Genomic DNA, 25228 nt, shown 5'->3' with positions numbered 1-25228 from the left:
CGTGGGGGTTGGGGCGGCAGCGAGAGAGACTCCCAGCCTCACAGGAGAGGTCGTTGGAGAGACCCACAGGGGCCTAGAGTGTGCACAAGCCCACCCACTCAGGAACCAGCACCAGAGAGGCCCAGTTTCATTGTGGGTAGCAGAGTGAAAGACTGAAATCCGGTGGAGAGGGGAGCAGGTGCCATTGCTCCCTCTCGGCCCCTCCCCCAGGTACAGCGTCACAGCGCAGCCACCAGCGTTACCCCGCCCAGGTGAACACCTAAGGCTCCGCCCCTTTAAGTAACAGCCACGCCAAGACCAAAAAAAAAAAAAAAAAAAAAAAAAAGGCCCAAATGACAGAACACTTCAAAGCTCCAGAAAAAATACAACTAAGTGAGGAAGAGATAGCCAACCTATCAAATGCACAGTTCAAAACACTGGTTATTAAGACGCTCACAGAATTGGTTGAATTTGTTCAAAAACTAGATGAAAAAATGAAGCCTATGCTAAGAGAAACAAAGGAAAATGTACAGGGAACCAATAGTGATGCGAAGGAAACTGGGACTCAAATCAACAGTGAGGACCAGAAGGAAGAAAGAAACATCCAACCAGAAAAGAATGAAGAAACAAGAATTCGGAAAAATGAGGAGAGGCTTAGGAACCTCCAGGACATCTTGAAACGTTCCAACATCCTAATTATAGGGGTGACAGAAGGAGAAGAACAAAAAATTGAAAACTTATTTGAACAAATAATGAAGGAGAACTTCCCCAGTCTGGCAAAGGAAATAGACTTCCAGGAAGCCCAGGAAGCTCAGAGAGTCCCAAAGAAGCTGGACCCAAGGAGGAACACACCAATGCACATCATAATTACATTAGGCAAGATTAAAGAGAAGGAGAGAATCTTAGAAGCAGCAAGAGAAAAGGAGACAGTTACCTACAAAGGACTTCCCATAAGACTGTCAGCTAATTTCTCCGAAGAGACCTTACAGGCAAGAAGGGTCTGGCAAGAAGTATTCCAAGTCATGAAAGGCAAGGACCTACATCCAAGATGACTCTATCCAGCAAAGCTATCATTTAGAATGGAAGGGAAGATAAAGTGCTTCTCAGATAAGGTCAAGTTAAAGAAGTTCATCATCACCAAGCCCTTATTATATGAAATGTTAAAGGGACTTACCTAAGAAAAAGAAGATCAAAAATAGGAACAGTAAAAATGACAGCAAACTCACAGTTATTAACAACCACAACTAAAACAAAAACAAGAGCAAACTAGGCAAACAACTAGAACAGAAACAGAACCATAGAGATGGAGATCACATGGAGGGTTGCCAATAGGGGAGTGGGAGGGGGAGAGGGGGGGAAAGGTACAGAGAATAAGTAGCATAGATGATAGGTGGAAAATAGACAGGGGGAGGGTAAGAATAGTGTAGGAAATGTAGAAGCCAAAGAACTTATAAGTATGACCCATGGACATGAACTATAGGGGGGGGAATGTGGGAGGGAGGGGGTGGGCAGGATGGAGTGGAGTGAGGGGGGGAAATGGGACAACTGTAATAGCATAATCAATAAATATATTTTAAAAAGAAGAAATAAAAGTTATTTGTCACTTAGAATTTCTATTGTACACTTACTAAAAGAGCTTTTTTACACTTACTTAGACACACATTTTATCCAGTATCATTCATGTGTATACATAAAAATAACTAAAATTAATTGGTTAAAATATTCCCCAAATTTTTTTTATCTGAAGAGTCCCATTCTACTGAATCATTTGGGACTCAGAATCCATGCTTTCCCACACAGTGCTGTGGATGCAGCCTTTTCTAAAAGGATGCTCCGCTGTTATCTTCAGGATTTTCTTCCCAGCAGCTGACACCCAATCTGCGAGCTTCCTCCCTCTTTCCAGAAGATGTGAATGGAGGGTTCTCAGACCAGACTCAGGACTCCTGTCCTTTCATAAACAGCCCTTAAACAGTTGTCTGAAATGGCAAGGCATCGCCGTGATCCATCGAGCCTTCAGGAATGACAGCCAAGTTCGGGAAACACAGGCAAGGACGTTTATGTCACAACAACCGCCTTTATTGAAGCAGCTGTGAGACGCCATTGATTGTAAGATGCCCTGACTTCAGAAATGTTAACATAGAAAATTGGATGTCCTAGAAATGATGACAATGCAGTGTAAGAAAAATTATCAGAGGCATGTAAGGTAGAACCACTACATCCAAAATACATATAAGGATTATAGAAAAGGAGTAGAAAACAAGGTAGAAGAAATCACCTAAGAAAAAATAGAAAAATTTCCCCAAGCTGTGTAAAGCCTTTGTCTCCTGTTCCAATGGGTTCATCAAGAAGCTGGTCCCTAGTTTCTGAAGCAAATGCAACCCTGTTTGTTTATCCATTTGCGCATGTACTTGATCACCAAACATCCGGAGCGTAGCATGCTTTCGGCATTACCGACAACTCCAGCACTTGCACTTCAGAGTCTGTTAGTGCCCCAGGCAAAGCCGATGGGTTTCGTGCTCTCTGACCGTGAGCACCACGTAGCTGGGCCTCCTGTTCACTTTCACTTCCAGGAATCTCAGCGCGAACCGAGAGATTAAGCATTAACTACTTTGTGGGTCCTTAGAGCCTGCATTACTTCTATTATCTTTTTCTCTCTATCTTGACTTTCTACTCTTATTTCCACTTCCCCTGGTCCATATTCTTTGTTTTCAGATATATTTTACCCTGTCTCTATTATGTGTTTTTATTGTAAATCCTTCACATACTTCTGGAACGTATGTACCCCCAGCACCCCCAGCAGCCAACCTGCTCCTGCTGCGCCGTCCATGGAAAGCCCCTGGACCAGCCTGACCCTTCTCTCCTGCCACACGGGTGAATGCACACCCCACCCATATAGCCTCCTACAGCAATGGCAGCTCAAGATCCAAAACTGTCACTTTATTTTCCCACAACTGAATTTAAATAGCCTCTCAAGCCTTCTTTCTGCTTCACAGCAGAAATTTTATTTGAACAAGGGATGTAGTGTTTACTTTGAGCAATAACTTGAAACATGGAAAAATAATTTTTTTCCTGCAAACTTTTTTTGTTTCCACTTGGTCCAATGCATGGGAGAGGGCCCCAGGGTGGTTAAAAGGGTGCTTAGTGGTTTCAGGGAGAGGCTCAGGCAAAAGGTAGACACCAGGAGGATGCAAAGGGGCCCCTCAAAGGCTTCAGGGCTCCAAAGGCTCCAAATCATGCTTGAAGGTGAGCCTTTCAAAGAGATACTCACCCAACCCAGCCAGGGGACCAGCCACAGGGGACCTGTGGAGGTGAGTCAGGTGGTCCCCCAGCTTCTTGATGAGTTTCACCTCCTCGTCTAGGAAGTCACAGAGCTGCAGATCCAAAAGGGCCTGGTCCAGGTTCTTCTCCAGGACCACAGCCGGTTCCATGGTGTCCTGTGGGTCACCCCACTCACCTTGGGAGGAGTCTGCATGTCCTGGAAGATGGTGTGGGGGCCGTGTTGGTTTGCAGCTTTAAGAGATCCTGGGTGCCCTCGTGTTTCATTTCAGCCAACTCTCGGAAGAAGTGGCCCACGTCCTCCAGAGCCACTTCTCTGTGATCTAAATAGAAGCCGAGAGAGAGGTAGGTGCGGGAGGCCCACAGATGCAGGGTGACCAGGTGGTAGACAGCAGCTTCCCGGGTGGAATAATTCTGGCAAATCTGGGAGCTCAAGGTTGCTCAGCAGTGAGGAGTTAAGATCAAAACAAGTGTCGGCTGGTCTCGCAGGCTGAGGATGGCCACGGTGGTTCCAGTAGTGGCTGGAAAAGAGGTTGGGAGTCATCTGACGATGGAAGAAGCGGCGACCCTGGGTCTGTCCCATCCAAACACTGTTGAAGCAAGCGACAGATCCAGGGGACCACTGAGGGTACTGCCTGGAAAAATACTTTTATTCACTTTCCTTTTGTGCCACCTACCTCCCATCCATCCTACCACCCCCAAACACACATGCACAACAAAAGACTAGACGACAAAATGCCACGTTCGGTGAAGGTCAGGTGAAATGGAAACAAGTGAGTTTTGTGAGCCATAGCAGATGTCCTCTACAACAGAGGATGAGCTTTTGAAACAAATACAAAGAGTGGGCTGGAAGGGAGAGGGGGAGGTATTTGGAGGACAGAGTTCCTGCAGGTGAGAGGTGTCTTATCCTCCCTCCTCCCCACCCCTTTTGTGGGAAGGAGGAGCTCACATGGCTCCCCACCACGTAGAAGAACTCCCTCAGAAGTTTGGGGATGGTTTCACAGATAGCATAGTAGGAATACTGCTTCTGAGGGCCAGGGACCCCAGAATTACTTTGCTCAAAGTCTGAAAGAACCATCCTTAGCTAGGTTGAGAGGCGTCCCCTCTCAGCAACCCCACAACTCTTGGAAGACTGAACAAGACCTTCAGTATTTTCTATAACCCCGCAGTGTGAAGGCAAAGGATCCCAGGGGGAGAGTCAGTGAGCAGAAGCCATCTGGCCTAGTAAAAAGAAACCTCCCAGGAGGGGACACAATGTGGACTACTGTGGGGGCCAAGAAGAGGTGCAGTATGGTGAAAAGGTGAGGGTCTTAAGAAGTACAAACTGGTGGTCAAAAGTAGTCGCCAGGATGTTAAGTAGAGCACAGGGAATGCAGTGAATAATGCTGTAACAACTATGTGTGGTGCCAAGTGGGTACTCGATTATCAGGGGGATCACTCCATAAGTTAGATAAATGCCTGGTGACTATGCTGTGCACCTGAAACTAATGTAATATTGGATGTCAACTGTAATGGGAAATTTTTTAATTAAAAATAAATACTTTTTAAAACAAAATGGCATTTCCTTCCACACACACAAGGCGGAGGAGGAGAATGGAGCCGCTGTCCCCCATGGAGCCCGCCTCACTAGAAGTCGCTGGGATATCATGCAGGATGCCTGCTAGAGTGGATCCTACTCAGACTGAGTGAATGGCAAAGAATTCTTATACATCTGAGCAGTAAAGGAAGGTAGTTGTAACCTTAATGGTCATGCATAATTTTGTCTATTCAAGTGTGACCCCCCAAATTATGGAATAGATTAAATGGAACTCAGGGAATGTGGGCTGTGAGTTCAAGCTCATGTTAGCAACTAGGAAAGAGCTCAGAATGTCTCCTTGTGGCCCCAGGAGAACCACCTCACGCATAGGCAGCCCCAGCCAAGAACTCAGAGCTCCCAGTCTCAAAACTCTGACCAAGAAGAACCCTCAACCCCGGCTGACATGGGATGGTGATGCTCTTCCTTCAAGGAAGTGTGTTCCAAATCCAGGAAGGTTTAAAACTAAATATGAAAATGACAAAGTAAATCAAGCACATGGTATTAATACTTTTGCAATAAATTTAAGAGCAGCCTATATTTGGTATTGTAATGTGTAAGGAAATTTAGTACCCTAAAAAATTTTGAAATTAGCCTTAGGATATCAAGTTAAAATATACGATCAAGAACTTAACTTTGGACCTGTGGTTTCAGTTGAAAGATATAAAATGATTTGGTAATGTTTGTAAACAGCATTGGTATGTTTAAGAGACCTTGAGATTCATTATGAATATTAATTTATTTGCTTAGTTTTTGCTTGTTAGGTCAGGCATTTTTAAATACTTAAAACAAAATGCTTTGAATGTGTAAATTATGTTTCAAATGTTTCCAGGCATTTGACTGCATTGTAAATGGAATGGGTTATTTAAAAGAGTTTTGTTTCTTCAACTTGTGTTACTATTATGCAATAATTAATGAGAAAGTGAAGTTGGTGGCTCTTACTTTGCTCAATTTGAAAAAAGAATAATCACACAAATTGAACTTGTAAGAAGCTTAAACATGATTTTTTAAATGTATTTTAACCAGGTGACTAATTTTTTAAAAGATTTTATTTATTTATTTTTTAGAGACATAAGAAGGAAGAGAGAAATAGAGGTTTGCCTCTCATATGCTCCCAACCAGGAAAAAACCTTTAACCCAGGCATGTGGCCTGACCTGGAGTTGGACCGGTGACCTTTCACTTTGAAGTAGGACACCCAGCCAACTAAGCCACACTGGTCAGGGCAACTACTAATTTTTTTAAACAAAGTAACTGTACATTGTCCTTTCTGTACACAGATACCACCACAAACATCAAAAAATTCACCTTGAAAACAAGGTTCATATGCCGCAGGGCTGCGGTCCCCAGCAAGCTGTCCAGAAGAACGCTCCACCTGTGCCCAGGGCACTGCAGTAGAGCCCAACCTGCACTCCACTCCAGAATACAGCACAGGGAATGCAGTGAATAATGCTGTAACAACTATGTGTGGTGCCAAGTGGGTTCTAGGTTATCAGGGGGATCACTTCATAAGTTAGATAAATGCCCTGGGCAAATACCCTGGGCAGCACATCTGCAGCTCCGCCAGTGCTGGCCTGAGAAGCTGAGAAGGCGGGTACCCCACCCTGGCCACCAGGTGTCCACATCTGGAGACTCTGTTTCCATGACCCCAAACTGCCCCTCCCCTCTTCTCTACTCTCTTTTTCTCCTTGGCACTTACTAGCATTTACTATATGGTGCATTTGGGTGTTTCAGTTGTTATCTTTCTGCACTTACTGGAGTGCAGGCACACTGAGCACAGGGACTGGTCTCATTCAGTCCCGACTCCCCAGGTCTGGAACGGTATTCACACGTGGCCTGCTTCCTACGTGTATGTATTGCAGAGTGAGTGGATGGCCCTTGATTCTCACTGCCTGTTTACCTGTCTCCCTCCCTGTCTGAACACCAGCTCCCTGAGCTCAGGAACTAACTTCCTCACAGCTCAATCTCCATGCCCGGCACCATGACGCCCAAACAAGGGAGAAAAAGGGAGAGCCCATCCTGTGTAAGAGTGACTCCCCGTCCAAAGGGCAAGTCCTATGGACAAGGCCATGGCTGCTGGCATCAAACAAACACAAGTTGGAATTCTGTTCCTGCCACTTAACGTGGACAAGTTACTTCAGATCTCTGAACTTCTGCTTCATCTGGAAATGGATATTATAATAATGCCTACCTTGTGTTGTCCTTGTGGGAATTACATGAGTTAGTGGAAGAAACTGTGCCGAACACTGAGCCTTAACGCAAAGCCTATCTCATAGCAGGTGCTCAATAAAAATCCATTCCCTTACTCCTTTTTGCCACCTCCAGTTGCTACAGAGAAAGCTGTCCTCCTCCCCGTGATCTTTGGGTGCTCCACCTGCACCTACTCCCCTGGGGCAGATGCCACCACAGGAACTGGAGAGCCAGGAAACAGCTGGGCCCAGGGGAAAGCCCCAGCTTCCCGGGTCTCAGGCAGTGGATGGGACAGAAGAAGGGGTCTTTGTCTGGGAATTCAAAGACAACCAATAAGTTGGAGAACTTCAAAGACAGGAAGTGAAAGGAGGCATGAGGCAAAGGGGAAGCAGCAACCTTTAGCCCTGGCCCCTTCTGGGTAGCCCACACACTCCTAAGTCACAAAATGAGGAACCAGGAGAGACAACAGGAAGGGACATGGGGAAAGACTCACCAGGGAGGAGGAAAATCAAAATGGCCCCATTTGGGCAGGGTCACAAATTCACATACATTCACCCCAATGTATGGAGCCCACGAGCTCCACTATCCTGGAGAGATAGCCCTGTTCCCCCAAGGCTAGGCCTTTTGTCCTTGACTACAAGCTATACTGGTCTCAAGTCTGTGTCTCCTTCCAAGTGGTGATCCCAGTGGAGGGGCGGGGGTCACTCTGTGTGGAAAACCTGTGTCCCTGGATCTCTAGTGGAAACACTGGGAAAGGAACTATGGGGGACCCATTAAAGTGTGGGAACTACCAGTCAAGATGGAGGTGCATATAGATACACTTTGCCTCCTCGCACAACCAAAAGAAGGACAACAACAAATTTAAAAACAGAAAACAACCAGAACTGCCAGAACATCGAACTGTATGGAAGTCTGACAACTAAGGAGTTAAAGAAGAAACATTCATTCAGACTGGTAGGGGGCTGAGACAGGCAGCTGGGGTAGAGAGGACACGCAGCACGGTAGCAGCTAGCAGACCAGGCAGTCCCACAATTGCATGCGGATAAACCAAGAGGAACAACTGGGGACTGAGACAGACTGTGCAACCCAGGGTTCCAGCTTGGGAAAAGGAAGTCTCAAACCTCTGGCTATAAAAACTTACGGGGGCTGCGGCAGCAGGAGAAACTCCCAGCCTCACAGGAGAGTTTGTTGGAGAGACCCACAGGGTCCCAGAATGTACACAAACCCACCCACCTGGTAATCAACACCGGAAGGGCCCAATTTGCTTGTGGGTAGCAGGGGAAGTGACTGAAAGTGAGGCAAAGAGCCAAGCAAGCAGCGTTATTCCTTCTCTGACCCCTCCCCCACATACAGTGACACAAGGCAGCTGACAGGGGTTGCCCCACCCTGACGAATACCTAAGGCTCTGCTCCTTACAACATAACAGGTGAGCTGAGACAAAGAAATATGGTCCAAATGAAAGAACAAATCAAAGCTCCAGAAAAACAAATAAGTAAGGAAGAGATAGCCAACCCATCAGATGCAGAGTTCAAAACACTGGTATCAGGATGCTCACAGAAATGGTTGAGGATGGTTGCAAAATGGAGGAAAACGTGAAGGCTATGAAAAGTGAAATAAAGCAAAATACACAGGGAACCATCAGTGAAGGGAAGGAAACTGGGACTCAGATCAATGGTTCGGACCAGAAGGAAGAAATAAACATACAACAGAACAGGATGAAGAAACAAGAATTCAAAAAAAATGAGGAGAGGCTTAGGAACCTCCAGGACAACTTTAAACATTCCAATATCCGAATCATAGGGATGCCAGAAGGCGAAGAGGAAGAGCAAGAAATGGAAAACTTATTTGAACAAATAATGAAGGAGAATTTCCCCAATATGGCAAAGGAAATAGACTTCCAGGAAATCCTGGAAGCTCAGTGTCCCAAAGAAGTTGGACCCAAGGAAGCACACACCAAGGCACATCATACTTACATTACCCAAGATTAAAGAAAAGGAGAGAATCTTAAAAGCAGCAAGAGGAAGGGAGACAGTTACCTACAAAGGAGTTCCCATAAGACTGTCAGCTGATCTCTCAAAAGAAACCTTGCAGGCAAGAAGGGGCTGGAAAGAAGTATTCCAAGTCATGAAAAGCAAGGACCTACATCCAAGATGACTCTATCCAGCAAAGCTATCATTTAGAATGGAAGAGCAGATAAAGTGCTTCCCAGATAAGGTCAAGTTAAAGAAGTTCATCATCACCAGATCCTTATTATATGAAATGTTAAAGGGACTTACCTAAGAAAGAGATCAAAACTATGAACAGTAAAATGACAGTAAACTCACAACTATCAACAACAGAACCTTAAAACAAAAACAAAAACAAACTAAGCAAACAACTAGAACAGGAACAGAATCAGAGAAATGGAGATCACATGGAGGGTGATCAGCAGGGAGTGGGAGCGGGGAGAATGGGGAAAAGGTACAGGGAATAAGAAGCATAAATGTTAGGTACAAAACAGACAGGGGGAGGTTAGAATGGTATGGGAAATAGCGAGGCCAAGGAACTTATCTGTACGATCCATGGACATGAACTAAGAAGGGGGGGAAGGCTGGTGCAGGGAGGAGGGGAATAAAGGAGAGAGAAAAAATGGGACAACTGTAATAGCATAATCAAGAAAATATTAAAAATAATTACTTTAAAAAATAATTACAGAGTTGACAGGGGTGGGAGTTGCTGAGGAGGGTTTGGAGATTTTGGAAGGTTATGTAACTGAATAACTGCTGAGTTGAACAGTGGCTGTCATTAGCCACAGGTACTGCTGAGTAAATTGCCAGTAAAATGCTAGTGCCTGGAGGTTTGACTCTAATTTTTAAACTGATCATGCCAAAGGGCTCTTTGAGTTAAAAGGAGTAAGTGCCAAAAGAGGAGCGGAAAGATGTGGTGGAAAAGGCAGAGCTGCCCAAACCAGCTTCAGAAGCACTTCCTCTGACTCTACTGCTAGAACTTTTTCCACACTGGTGCTCGACTGACCTTAAAAAATCGCAGACCAGTACAGACACTGGATACTGCAAGCAAGGTGTTGGCAACGGCCAGTTCTAGAATGACTAGTATATTGGCAGCATCCTACAGAGGATAAAGGTTTCAGAATTGTAATTCAAGAACTCCTTCGCTTGTTGGTTTTCTGTGATTTTCGTTATGCATCAGGTATATATGTTTTGGATTATTTTTCCCAACTAAAACTAAATAATTTGTCAAATCTTAAAATTCTGTTAATATGCAATGAGTTAATCCACCACTCTTATCTTTCAGTAGAGCCCTCTGAACTCCGTGAGTAGACAGGATGTAATTCTATTCTTCCCTGCAGTCCAAATATACATACACACTCATCACAAGTGTTGAGGATTCCCAATTACCCTTATAAACAGCACTACAGCTTGTAACAAGCTCATCTATGTCCAGATTCCTGTTTCTGTCTTCTCAGAAGTGATCTATGTTTTCAAGAAAACTGACCAACTTGGAGTGTTGGACCCTCATTTACAAGTTAGAATTACATTTTGGGTTGTAGACCAAGTACAAATTAAATTGGAATGAGATTAAAAATTTTAGAAGCAGAAGCTAATATATAAGTGGAACTTGAACTTTCTGATCTCTTAAGAGAATCCGGTAGAAATTGATGGTCACTTTGTGCTGCTGAAAATAATGCCGCCGCTCACGAAGGGTCCCCCCACCTCACCAAGCGTCCCGGAGCCCCTTGACACAAACACCCTCAGTGGGCAGTTAATCCGGAGAAAGGTAAATGTAAATAGAACTTTCACCTCACCTTCAGACACTACAGGGAAATTACATACATAATTCTCTAGCACTCACTTAAGACGCCTTGTAGGTTAACAAGGCTTTGGTTCCTTTTCTAGCTCAGTAAATATCTTGTCCTTAGCAACTATTTGCAATTCTTGTCCTGCAGTTTAACCTATCCTTGGAACCATAGCAGGGCTAACTGGAAAAAATATATAATAATAATTACAGAATTGAAAAGTAAATTTAAAAAATCAAGTGTGGGAAGCCTCATTAAAACCCCCAAACGGCAGCTCAAACGCGGGACAGTCCCAGCTGTTTGGGCCGGTGCTCCGGTGAGTAAAGACACCCCTGCCTGGCCCCACGGAAGGGACTGTGCTAAAGGGCTGGCAGGTTTTTAAGCTCTCTGCCTTTTCTTTTCTTTTTTTTAAAATTTAATCTTTATTGTATTTTTTTCCCATTCCATTTAGTCCCCTTTTACCCCCCTCCCCCAGCAATCACCACACTGTTATCCACGTCCATGAAGCCTTTTTCCATTTGTCTCAATCCCTCCACCCCCTACCTTCCCTCCCACCCCCACTCCCGCTGCCCTGGCTTTTTCTTCCTTTTTTGTAAAGCGGTGTCCGCTCCCTCCCTGAGCCTCTCTTTGTAATGAGGCCACACTCATCTCCATCCGCCCTGCCTATAGCTCTGCTGAGAGAGGCCTCCTTCTCCCTGCCTGGTTTACAAACTCCATGGCACCCAGGCTTTCTGTGGGTGACTATGTTAAGAGAACAAGCATGCTCTAAAATGTCACCAGGGCACTGGGAAGCTGAAATGGTTCAAACTACCATCCATATCGGGGGCATTGGAGCCATGAAATGTCAAAGAGGACGTGAGAAAGGCAACGATCAGGAACTTTCCTCAGATTCTTTGAGGCACTTTGCTCTCTGTGTCCTTGACGTGATTGCAAGATCCCCTGAGGCCCAACACAAGCAGAGGGTCCTGGTGCTGGTATCAGATGCCTACTGTGTGCAGCTCGGGGCACAGAAATGTACAGGGACCTCGCCCGCAGAAGACCACACAGGAGAGGGAAACACGAATGCATAAACAGCACAGGCTCAGGATGAAAGCCAATGTTCAGGGAGGGCTTTCTGGAGAAGGCAACAGCCCGGCTGCTCTTGGAGGAGTCTCAGCCTGGTGCCGCACCCTCCGAACTTCTCACCTACGCCCCCCTCATGTCAGAAGAGAGTCAACTCTGGGAGATCCACTTGCCCTACCAGAGAGTGTTTGTTTTAATGTATTTGTGGGGTTTTAATATAAAAGTAGTTTTATTTCTTTTTTAAGATTTGATTTATTTTTAAGCAGAGAGGGACAAAGAGAGAGAAACATCAATGTGAGGTTGCACTCATGTGACCCCTACTGGGGACCTGGCCAGCAACCCAGGCATGTGTCCTGACTAGGAATCAAACCAGTGACCCTTTGTTTTGCAGGCTGGCGCTCAATCCACTGAGCCACACCAACCAGGGCTAAAAGTAATATTAAATTAGATATACTGAGTCAAAATTTCCCAGGGGCAAATACACTGATACATTACCAAGTGATAATATAATTATACTAGTTTAACATTTATTGAAAGCTTATTGTGTGCCAGGCTTTAGACAACACGCTCCACCTCCACTATCTCAATGAAGCATGATAATAGCCTATGGAGCAGGTACTGCTATTATCCCCATTTTACAGATGAGCAAACTAGGGCATAGAGAAGTTAAATAACTTCCCTCAAGTCACTCACAAATCAGTGGCCAAGCCAGGATGCAGACCCAGGTCCGTCTGACTCCAGAGCCTACACTCTTGTTATTATGCACCCTGGGTCTGCATCCCTTGCATCACAGACTTGCATCTGTTTGAGAAACATGAGATAAGAAAGGTCCGAACTCCCTGCCCTGCCTCCAAGCTCCACAAACAGTTACCTCCGCCTCCCCACAAGCTGGTCTCTCATAAGCCTCGGGAAACTACTTGTAGCCACCAGAACTCCACAGGCTGTTTTCCTTTCCTTGTTTCTTCTTACTTTCCTGGAATCCCAGCCCAGGCATCCATCTGTTCCCTCCTCCAGGAGGCCTTCCCTGACTCAGCAAGTGGGGCTCACCTTCCCATTTTCAGCACCACCCTCAGCCAGGCATAATACTCTTTCATTGCGTTGGGCACTGTTGTCTCTCCCGCTGCACCTGGACACCCCTCAACAGGAACCATGGCTTCTTCACCTCTGTGTCCCTAACACCCTGCACAGAATCTGGTACACAGCTTGCCTGGATTCCCCTCTTCCATTTTGCTTTTAAAGTTTAGATAAGGACGGCTAGCGTTTTGGGACAAACATTGGAAAAGTCTGAGGAAACAATTTATCAAAAAGCATGCAACATTGGGATTCTTCTACCAGTTTTATAATCCTTTGTATCTTTTAACTCATTCAGCTGTGCTAGGACTGAGTAGAAGCTACTGATGGAGAAGGGGGAGGCAGAGTTTCAGCCAAAGGCTTCCAAGAGATCTCTTGCACTTCATCTCTCCTGCTCCCCTCTAGCCTCAGCCCCTGCCAAACATGTCCAGTTTATTGGGTGACCCCCAGAGTATCCTCGAGGTCCCAGGCTGCAAAGAAGTGGGATCGTCACAATCAATGATAGTGAAAGAAGCCGTTTGCATGGTTCCGTTTACTTAAATTCGGAAACAGACAAGATTAGCCTAGGCTGTTAGAGTCAGAGAGAGAGCCATGACCGGGAGGGCGCACAGCGTGGCTCTGGGGTAACGTTCTGCTGGTAACGTTCTCTCATGATCAGATTTCTGGTTGCACATGTGTGTCCAATTTATGAAATCTGACCTATACAGATAATAGAAAGAAAGAAAGAAAAAAATATATATATATATGTATATATGGTCTGTCCAGAAGGTATCCAGTCATGTAGTATGAAAAATAGAGACATTTATTGAAGAAGATACAAGATACAAGAGACATTGTACATAAGACAATCACACCTCAGTCCCCTTCAAAGTAGGCACCTTGGGACCTCACACAGTTCTCCCAATTGCCATTAGCTGCCCTGTCATATTTTCCTGAATCTCATTGACTGTCTGAAATCTCTTCCCTTTCAAAGGTGATTTTAGTTTGAGGAAAAGCCAGAAGTCACAGGGCGCCAATTCTGGGTTGTAGGGGGGCTGAGTCACCTGGGTGATTTGATGTTTCACCAAAAATGTCTGTGCAAGACATGATGCATGAGTGGGTGCGTTGTCATGATGAAGCTGCCAATCACCAGTTGCCCATAGCTGAGGCCTTCTGAATCATCCAAATAGTTTCCAAGGAGGAATGTTTAAGCTTAATACAAGATTTGATGCAGATTTATTGCTCTACTCGCTCATTTTTAATGCAACAGCCACACAGTACACATGCTCACGCAATGGCATCTACCACCCCCACTGACTAGTACAGTGAAATCATCATTGTTCATGCATGCTCATTCCAGTCCACTCTCCTTGGCTGCCAGGTTACATCCATGTCATGCAAACCATTCGTGTTATGTTAACAATGGCTGGACTTTTTCCAGATGGACCTCATATACATGTATTGGTCTCTGCCCCCAGTTCCTGGCACAGAGCTCCTAATACCCTTGTAAATTCCTAAGTGATAAGAGCACAAGGAGCATCTCTTGTTCTAATGAGGTGACCGTGGGCTGCTGGGTGGCTCCTGGACAGGGGCTGGTCACCAGACAGACCAAGCCATCATTAGAAGCTTTGACTTTTCAGCTCCAGCCCCCATTCTCCAGAGAGGAGAGGGCTAGAAATGGAGTTAATAATTGATCCTGCCTATGTGAAGAAGCCTGCATAAAATCCTAACAGTATGGGGTTTGGAGACCTTCCAGGTTGGTGAACACATCTACATAATGAGAAGGTGATGAACCCCAACTCCTCAGGGACAAAAGGTCCTGCACTTGGCATCCTTCCAGACCGCCTCGCCCTTCCTACCTCTTCTTCTGGCTGTTCATCTGAATCCTTTATCATATCCTTTAATAAAATGGTAAATGTAACTGTTTCTCTTAAATTCTGTTGACTGCTCTATCAAATTAATTGAATCCAAGGAGGGGGTCATGGGAACCTCGGATCTATAGAAGCGCAGGTGATAACCTGGGCTTTCGACTGGCATGGGTTGGGTCAGTCTTGTGGGACTGAGCCCTGAACCTGTGGGTTCTGATGCTACCTCTAGGCAGTGTTAGAATTGAGTTAAGTTGCAAGAAACCCAGGGAATCATCTGTTGTGGGGGGAACAAACCCTCCACACTTTTGGTGACCAGAAGTGTCAGAAGTGTTCTATGTAAAAGTAGGGAAGAGGGGATTTTTCCTACATAGGAAGGAAAAAAACTGAGTTTTTCCACTCTAGACAGTTTCTGTAAAACTTCTTTAAATCACTGTGATAGGCATTAAAAATTACTTTGTGGTTTGGTGGTTTACTCTTTCATCATTTAAGCAGTGTTTTTTCTCATATGCCTACCATTCAGAGTGGCAGCGCCACCTTGTGGTCATATCTGTGTGATGCTCCAATCTATGAGGAATGAGACTCCCGCCACTCTGAACATGTTTTACTATAATGCTTCTCCCCAAACAGCTGAAGTGAAACATTACATAGTAAAGAACATTCTTATAATTAAAAGTGTAGGCCTGCTCTGACAAGGTTCATGTACTGCAGGGCTGCCTGGTCTCAGAGGGTGATTGGCTGTGTTCATATCTGTAATCTGTATTGAACGAGGACATAACTGCAAAGCAAAAATGGCTTTCAACCTTGGTGTTACTTGTGGACACAAAAGGAGCCACATACTAAGGCATGGCAGGCCTTACAAACTCAGAGACCTAAAGTAACCACATAGGACAGTCTGAAAAGAAAACTCTTAACTAAAGACAAGCCATGACGGGTCACATTCCAGGTTGGTATTGTTAATGGGGAAACGGCACCAGATATTACCAGTGAAATTAGACCTCGAATTTGAATGCTTAAGGTCCTTGAATTTGGCAAAGAAAGAATTCAGAGCCAAGAATTCAAATACAAGTGAAAGTGTATTTAGAATGTCACAGACATAAAGGAAGTGAGCCAGCTGTGCTGCATGGACTCAGGAAACAAGTTACAAAGGCAAAAGAAGGGCCTTGGAGCTTGGGAGGAAAAAAGCAAAGACACAAACCCTGAGGGAAGAAAAGGGGAAGGAAGGCAGGGTGCGTGCTCAAGAGTGAGAGAGCTCGTGCTAGTTCCTTTCAGTCATGGGTTCTTATCTGGTTTCCAAACTGGGGGGTTGGGGGGGCTATTGGGAGCTCTCAGGGAGGATCTCAATAGAATATTCATGAGCTTTCCAGGTGTGTCCTTTCAGGGTTGTGGTCCCTACTGATTGGTCGGCTCCAAAGCAGGGGGTCATTCATCAGTGCAGCTGGTCCAGAGGTGGCCATGGTGTCACTTCTGATTTTGCTGCTTTTCTGGGCCTGGAGCTAAAACACAACTGAGGCCTAGATGTCCTCTCTAGTTTGACCAAAACTCTCTCTCTGTGGTCAACAGACCCGAGGCTTTGTTCCTGAGATAATTTGATACAGGTCAGGCCACATCGCCCTGAGGGCTTAATGCTTAAGGGAGTGGTCATGCAAGGGCCTGTATGGAAGTCACATGAAGCTATCCTCTGGCCCCCTTGTTCCTCTCCAAAGGGGCCTACCACAAGACTAGCGACACACTAGGGGAGGAAAGGTTACCCTGGGGGCAAGTTCCCACCCTAAAATACTTGTTTTCCCAGTTTTACCATTGCTAGGCACCCGGAGCTTTCCACCTTGGTGACCTTCTGTACCAGCCCTATTCTTCCTACCTCACTGTTCTCTAACCGCCTACTGTAACAGTATCTCTCATGAGAGAGGACTATCTTTACCTTAACCGAGCCAGTCTATTTATTGTCCTGTTGCATCTACTATAACGCGTCTTTGGAATGTCAGTAATCCCCGTTTTTCCAGACCCCTCAGGGCACAGTCTCCCAGTAAAGCAGAGGCCGTGGAGCCCCTCATTGTTATCTTGTTGCCCACACCCCGTCTCCATGCGCTGTGAGTGTTGACTGTTTACTGATCTCTATCGGCCAATGCAGAAGTGTTTCTCTTCATTTTCCTCTTTATCCAGTCTCAGAGATTCCCCTAATCTACCCCCAGGGGATTTATGTAACCCCTTACATAACGTAACCCCTTACACCTCCTCCTCTGGTTCTAATGTATAAAATAAACTGCAAAACTGCCATTCTCCAAAGCATTTTCTCAGTCCATTCAGGTTTTGCTTCCTGGTAATTGTTGTCAGTTTGGCTCAAATAAACTCATAAAAATTCTACAGGTTTGGACACTTCTTACATGGACATACTTTTCTCAAGTTGTTTATAGCTAAGCAATTTTGAAAATGCTCCAAAGAAAGGTAAAAGAACTTTTTGTCACAGCACCTAAGAAAACATAAAACAACCCCTTCCTGCTCCACCGCCCTGCCCCGCCCCACACAGAAATGCTGCGGAGTATAAAACTTGAGACATTCTGTAGGACGCTTTACAAAGTGTAGTCTTTTCTCTTGTTTCACAATGCATATTTATTACAAGTAGTCTAGTTAAATACTGGAAAGTTCTATGCTGTGGTTTAGAATTTGCCTTTGAACTTATTTATAGGAGGTATAACAAAAAATGAATTTTTGTTTCATTCTGCAAAAATAAAAAAGTTTTTGACAAATCAAATCCTACAAGCCCTTTGGCAACTTTTTCCTCTGATCATTTTTCTTTTATCAACTTTTACTAATGTATTCTAGCTCCAATCCTACACACTTTCTGATTACATTAGCCTCTCCTAATCCAAGGATTCTATTTCCAGGGCGTCGGTTACCCACGGTCAAACACAGTCCGAAAACACTAAATTTCCCCACCCATCCACATCATCACGGCTCAATGGTCCAGGATCACCAGAAGCAGATGATCCTCCTGTCATATTGTCTGAGGTCAGTAGTAGCCTAACACTAGGTCCCAATACTTACATCACTCACCTTACTTCGTCTCACTGAGGCAGGTTAGTAAGAAGCCAGGCAAATTCCTTGGCAAGAGGAATGAGGAAACAGACAGATAGCTAAACAGGCAGCTGGAGCAATTTACAGCCAGCTAGTAAGTTGTAAGATCTTATCTTTCCTATCCAAGGACACTTATGAGCAAATAATTTACACATTCCAAACCATGCTGGGGCAGACCTGTCTTAGTCCCTTTCCAGGGACATTTTTTTGAAGATGAAACTGACCAGAGAATGACCTGATCCCTCTATATGCTCATTTTGATGCATCAGCATATCCAAGGACACACCTGGAAAGCTGATGAATATTCTGATTGAGACCTCCCCTAAAATTCTTGCCTTTAGACGACAGATAAAAACCCTTAAGACAAAGAACCCAGTGTGCACTCTTCCTTGAGCACACCCACATCTTTCCTCAACTTCTTTCTTTCTCCTAAGCTCCCAAGGTTCTCAGGAGACTTGCAACCAGGGGAGCAGCAAGCAGCTGGAGCTTGTCCTGGGCTAACCCCCGAACTTGTCTCCAAGGGCCCTCCTTCTGCCTCTGTAACTTGTTTCCTGAGTCCACACAGCCCGTCTGGCTCACTTCTTCTGCCTGTGTGACTTTCTTTCTAAAGGGCCAAGGCAGCTCCACCTAGGTTCACTTCTATTGCTACATCTTACCTCTTCTAACTTAAGCCTTTCCTTTGTCTCACTGTCCCCAGCTTTAATGGACATACTCTCAAACTCACCTGGCCTGAAGTCTTTCCTGCACAAAGTCAAGAACCCACACACTCCAGACCAAGCTGGGGCAGACCCACCTCGGTCCCAGTCCCCTTCAAGTGACACAACCTCTTCAGAGGTATTTGAAGGCTCAGGTGGGGCATTTTGCTGATCCAAAGGCAGTTTCAATTCCTCAGGAGACTCTGGAGGTATAGCTGGGGCCTCCTGGGGATTAGCAGAATTTTTAGCTTCCTTAGGGAGCTCTGCCAACACATCTTGACCCAGATCTCATACAGTCAGATTTTTCTTTTAACTTTTCATTGTGACAAAATGCACATAACATTAAACTGTCTTAACCATTTTTAACATGTTTAAGCATACACTTCCGTAGTGTTACGTACATTCGCATTACTGTGCCACCAGTCTCCGGAACGTTTCTCTGTTGCCGTGCTTCAAGGCCAGGCAGGTTTGTGGTTTTGTGCAGACAGAAAACTATTCATATTCACGGAGCCGTTGGGATGTCTGGCATGCCTTTATTCATCAGTGGGTGGGCCACGCACGCTGCAAACTGCGTGTCTATCTGCAGATCTCATGTCAGGGCCCTTGCTCCCAGCATGGCACCCATCGTGGCACCTGTCCCCTGTGTGTCTGTCATCGTCATCACCCCCAGCAGGGAGTCCCTGCCTGTTTAAATACTAGAGGGGAACAAAACCAACAAGATGCCAGGAATTATGTAACATAACAATTCTGCGCATGCCAGCCCACTTCATGTTATGGGAACAGTTTATCGGACCCAGTCTCAAGGCTGTGAGAACAATACTTACCAGGCCCCTCCAAGGCTATGGGGACACTGCTCCCCTTAGCTACCCAGACACCTGGGTGAGGAAGCCAGGCTGCCTCCACTTACCCTACAGTTTCCATCCTGCAAAACTGAAACTCTGCCTGGTCAAACAATAGCTCCCCACTTCCCCCTGCCTCCTGGCCCCGGAAGCCCCCACTTTCTGTCTTCATGAATCCAGCTGCTCTAGGTGCCTCATACAAATGTGCCGGGCACTGTCAATCTTTGTTTTTAAAGATTTTATTTATTTAATTTTAGACAGAGGGAAAGGGAGGAAGAAAGAGAGGGAGAGAAAGATCACTGGTGGTTGCCTCTTGCACTCCCCACACCAGGAAACCTGACCCACAACCCAGGCATGCCCCCTGACTGGGAATCGAACCAGTGACCCTCCGCTTCGTAGTCTGGCACTCAATCCACTGAGCCACACCAGCCAGGGCCTATTAATCTTTTTGGACTGACTTATTTCATCTAGCATAATGCCCTCAAGGTTCACCCATGTTGAAGTGTGTGACAGAATTTCCTTCCTTTTTAAAGATAAATAATATTCTGTGGCATGTATGTGTGTCCCACCCATTGCACAGGTGGAAACTGCACGAGGTCTTGCTCACTGTGAGCTGGAATCGAGCTTACCCTCTCGTTCTCAGCTGGCCCTGGAGTCTCGGAGAGCAACCCTTTTCCCACAGAAGAGCATCCACATATTCAAAGAGGCCCGTGGACCCCCAAACCCTACAGGCAGGGCTCAGAACCGTGCCTGGGCTTAGGTCATCCAAGCAGCTGAAGAAATTTGGGGAAATCACAGCCACAGTCAACTCCAGAGGATTTGAAAAACTATCCTATTGGTATAGAATGTTTTCCTTTTCATTAGATTATGTTCTTAGTAGGAAGTTAGTACAAGTGAGAGAGAGAATGTTTAAAGTTGGCCCAGAATTCTCAAACGTTTCGCCTCAGGCAGGCAGCAGTCTTTAGAGATAACTGTCTCCGGACTCTGAGGAAGGGGCCGTGAGGAGGGGGTGAAATGGCGTAAGGGAGCCACAGAGCCAGGGTCTGGTTCTGTCCACAACAGGGTGGCCGCAGCCGGAGCTGTCCCCGCTCACCTGCTGTCCACGCTGGTCAGAAACCCTCGTTCTCTCCATGAGGCATGCCCTTCAAAGGCTACGGAACCCCTTTCCTGGGATATCTGGAAAAAGAAGTTAACTTTCATGAATCACCAAAGACAAAAGAATATTTAAAGACAGAGGACAGAGCCAGGAGGAGGAGAGAGAAGTCTCCTGGGGTCTTATAAGTTTCCCAAATGAATTGGCAGAACCTATTAAAAGAGAAAAACAATGCTTTGGATCCTGCGATTTTACCTCTAAGAATCACACTTTAGAAAACACACACCAAGGAACATAAGGACACAGGTAAGTGTGCCCCCCAAAAAGTCACTTGTGGTAGGAAGAAATGTAGACGGCCAAGATTCTTAACACAGCAGTGGGGTTAATAAATTATTGACAGATAAACTATGAAATATCGTGTTGAATGTTCCAAATTTACAGAAAATATAAGAAGACCCATGATATATTATAGGGTTAAAAAAAAAAGGCAGGTGGCAGAAAACGAACACAAAACTGTGTGCGTTCGGTGGGACACAGAGAATGTCCGGGAGGACACAGGCAAAGAGACTCGGAGAGGTGAGTCGTCTCTAGGGGCTCACTCTGTAGTGGGGGAAACTCCACTGTTGTTTGAAGTTGCCTTTTTTTCTCTTCCTTTTTACCAAATAATATGCATTATCGTAACAAAGAAAGACAATGCAAAAAATCCTCTACATTGCACCCCCAACCAAGTTTGGGGGACTCTGCCCAGGACCTCTTGGACATTTCTGACACCAACCTGAAGAACTCAGAGGGCACGTTCTGACCCAGGGACCCAGGAGATGGAATTGCCACACTGCGACCACACACACACAGAAAGGCCACTGTCTGCTGCTCTCCAGGGGGAGAGGACCCCACCCCCACCCCCACCCTGCACAGCCTCGTTTCCTCCTACAGAAATCACAGGCAGGGCTGGGGAGCCCCACACATTCCTCAGGCAAACATGCAAGTCAAACAGCATCGTTTACCCAGCGTTTTTACAGCGCCGGCCTCAAGTTAACAAGGAGTGGGAGGAACCGGGCAATAAAACAGGCCTTGTCCAGCTAAGCCAACCTTTGCTCCCGGGCCCCGTGGGCAGGAAACCTGTGACCTCCCCCACGTTCCCTGCTTCCTCTGCCGCTTACCTACCCAAGCCTGAGCTTTGCTCCACCTAGGCACCTACCTTTGTCCTGGTTAAAGCAAGAAGACTCAGGTTGGGGACAGCCAGTGGCCCTGGCAGTTCAGAGATCTACCCCATCCCCACTCCCACCCCAGAGGCAGCCGTACCTCCTCTCCTGATGGGCACCCCAAGGTGACACGTGGTAGGGGCACGGGTCCAGCTAAACAGAATTAGGGAAACTCACTAACCACTGTAATAAACTACCCCCAACCCCGCAAGGGTTGCAACTATAGAAAAAGAAAGGACAACAAGGAATGGGATTGAGGGGTGGGGGAGAAAACCTGCCCACGTCCTGTGTGAGAAGAACAGGAAAGGTGGGGGTGGGGTGGGGTAGTCTCCGTCTGGCCGTTTGTATTAACACGAGCTGTGAGAGGCCTAAGGGAAGATAGAGAGCGGAAGGCAGTGAATTTTCATGCCTCAAGAGGGCAGATTTTTTTTTCTTTATGTCAAGGTGATAATTGGAAGGCTTTTTTTTTTTTTTTGAGGTATAATTCCCATACCATACAATTCACCCTTTAAGGTGCACAATTCTGTGGTTTTGGGTACAGTCACAAATTTGTGCAACACCTTACCACTCCCTAATCCCACAACATTTTCATCATCCCAGAAAGAAACCCGTTCCCCTTAGCAGCCCCTCTCCATCCCCCACCCGCCAGCCCTCCGCACCCACTCAGCCCCTTTCTGTCTCTACGAATTTCCCTGTTGTGGATGTGTCCTATAAAAGGAATCCTATAATAGATGGACTTTTGTGAGTGGCTTCTCTCATTTAGCATAATGTTTTCAAGGTTCATCCACATTGTAGCAGGTACCATTACAAAATTCCTTCTCATGCTGAATGATATTCCATTGCATGAAATACACCACCTTCCATCTACCCTTTCATCAGTCAGGGGACATTGGGTTTTTCTGACTCTTTGGTTGTTATGAATAATGCTGCTATGAACACTGACGTAACGGGTTTTTGCGTGGACATGTGTTTTGAATTCTCTTGGGTATACACGTTGAAGTAAAACTGCTGGGTCTTGTACTTTGTTTAACAGTCTGAGGAACTGCCACCGTTTTCCAAAGTGACTGCGCCACCTCCCGTTCCCAGCAGTGTGCGAGGGCCCCAACCACTCCCCATCCTCAGTGAGAGCCGATTTTGACCCAACCTTGACAGGACTGGAATAAGAACAGTAACAGCAAACGCTTACTGTGTGCTTCACAGGCGCAGGCACATAGCGCCACTGCCTCACCCGTGGTATCTTTTGACCGCAGGAGACCAACTCACCTACAGTGAGAAAGCCCTGCTCTGCCACTCTGTAGCAAGGTGCGGTTATGCCTTTAGGCTAAGATAGAGGCACAAACACAACTGAAAGTATGAATCACTCAAAGAACAATAAAACCCCAAGGCAAAAGGCTAATTGAGCCAAGTTTAGACCAGGGTGAAAAAAATGTCAGCAAACAAATGAGAAAGAAAACAAAGCGGGGTGAAGGTGGAGGCGGGGTGGCCTGCCCTCAGGTGGGCGGCCAGCAGTCAAGCCCAGTGGGGGACACAAACCATGGTCCGCTGGGCTGTCCCTGCCTCCTGGCCACCTGCACGCTGCATTTCTGCAGAGGGTTTCTTTTGGGGTAAACAGGATTTGCCTCTAAACAACTGAAAACCCAGTCTTAACCTTTTGCTCTAGGAAACCCCATGGGCATGCAGGAGGGAGTGTCTCTGTGGGGAAATTCAGTGCATCCAACGTGGTACCGGACACAGGCCAGGGCATCACTCTCCCCTTGGGGCCTCATTTCACCTGCCCCACCCCGGGCCTGGCTGTGAGAGGGAGCAGCTTCCCTGAGATCAGGCAGCAGGTGGGCAGGGAGACGGCAGCTGGGCCCCTGCTGCCCTGGCCTGCACCTACCTCCCCCCAACAAATCTTCCCATCAACAAGGCTCCATCAGGGCCTGCCGACTCCCTCCCCTAGTCCCAGCCGCACACAACCAAGCCCCCTAATCGGAGGGCTCACAAAGAAAACGTCAGGTAAGTCCAAGTGTCTCACCGTAGGGTCCCTCACTGAGCCTGCTGCACTGGGTGTTCGTCACTAGACTCCAACGGGCCCTGGCTGGGTGCTCAGCTGCAGGGAGTGTCATCCAGTTGTGCCAGAGTTGTGAGTTCAACTCCCGGTCAGGGCATGTGCAAGGGTCAATCATTGAGTGCACAGGTGGGCAGCATAGCAGACCGATGTTTCTCTCTCCCGCTCTCCTTTCCTCTCTCTCTAAATCAATGACTTTTTTTTTAAATCTTAAACTTTAACAAAGATCAGAGAAAGAAAATCCATGACAGAAGCCCATTTTTCAATAGAATGCAGTTTACCATGAGAAAATACTGAAAGTAGCCCGAGTCAGCCAGTGGGAGACCAGTTAAATCAATCATGGTGCCTCTTTGCAACTCTGCAGCAGCTGGAAATAGGAAGTAGAATTTGTACCGAAGTGCGAAGATGCACACGATATATATTCAGCAAAAAAAAAAAGTGTTAGCAACAAAGCAAACGTATGATTCCATTTTGTGAAATAAATGAACAAGATGTAAGGGTTGCGCGTGTGTCTGTAAAGATCTCAACCCTTTCTTTCTCAGGCACGGCGCTCATGGTGGTCATTTCCAGGGAGTGAGACAACAGGGAGAATTCTATTTTTTATTTTTAAAATGTCTGTGTTGTTAGATTCTCTTATGCTACAAAATGCATGATAATTTTGCCATAAATATGGTATGAAAATGAGAAGAAATCCCTACCCTTCCCCTTTCTGAAAAGTGTCACCTGACAGCCTTGTGTGAGGCAGAGCAGGACCGTGCTGCAGTGGTGCGTGGCTCCCGTGGCTCCCATGGCTCCCGTGGCTCCCGTGGCGTCCCGCCTGGGCATCAGAGCCGCCCAGGGGGAAGAGGGGCCCCACGAAGGGGAGGCCTGGGGGAGGAAAGGCGTGGAGCCCAAGGGCCCAGAAGGGTGAGAAGGGGCAGGGTGGAGGAGGGGCCGCGGAGGGGTGGGAGGAAGGTGCACATTGGGGCTGACCACGTAAGGAAGTAGATGGAGAATAGCAGGAGCCAGGTTTCTCGCTGCAGTAAGGGGAGTTACAAAAACGGAAGGCGAAAGCTAGAATGGTCCCTGCGGTACTATAGCAACAGATTGGGGCCGAAAGTGTCAGTGTGAAAGCATGGTTTCCAATACATATCTATATACTTGTCTATATATATACACCTATATATTACATATTGAAGATATAGATACATAAAAGGGAGGGGAGAGACATAAATAGAGAGGTGTGAGTGTGGGGCTCAGGGGTATACTCCGATATTCCCTCCCCTGTCCACTGAGAGGGCCTGGAGGCAGTGATACCCCAGTAGCAATGAGCGCACCCAGCACTCAGGTCTCGCTGCTAAACACTACCGTCCACTGAAAGGAAGGAGGACTCTTTGGAGAAATGGCTGATTTTCCAGGGCAAGGCAGGGAAATTATAAAATGAGCATGGAGCCCTGGCTGGGTAGCTCCATCCCTTATAGTATCATCCAGATACACCAAGGTTGTGGG

At 46.3% G+C, this 25228-nt stretch overlaps 1 long non-coding RNA gene across 2 annotated transcripts; it reads right to left on the bottom strand.

Annotated features, from left to right (window-relative positions):
* Window positions 1-1605: 1605 nt before the first annotated feature.
* LOC128779304 (uncharacterized) lies at window positions 1606-21584 on the bottom strand. Of its 2 annotated transcripts, none has more exons than XR_008425205.1 (3): window positions 21493-21584; window positions 20489-20571; window positions 1606-3776 (listed from the first exon to the last, which is right to left on the bottom strand). It is a non-coding gene; the product is annotated as an uncharacterized lncRNA (long non-coding RNA). The 2 variants fall into 2 exon arrangements; XR_008425204.1 differs by lacking the exon at window positions 21493-21584 and adding an exon at window positions 21264-21337.
* Between the last annotated feature and the right edge of the window lie 3644 nt (window positions 21585-25228).

Source organism: Desmodus rotundus, chromosome 9, assembly GCF_022682495.2.
Source record: "Desmodus rotundus isolate HL8 chromosome 9, HLdesRot8A.1, whole genome shotgun sequence".
Taxonomy (NCBI): Eukaryota; Metazoa; Chordata; class Mammalia; order Chiroptera; family Phyllostomidae; genus Desmodus; species Desmodus rotundus.
Note: the sequence above shows the minus strand (reverse complement) of the source record. Positions and strands in the feature narration are given on the sequence as shown.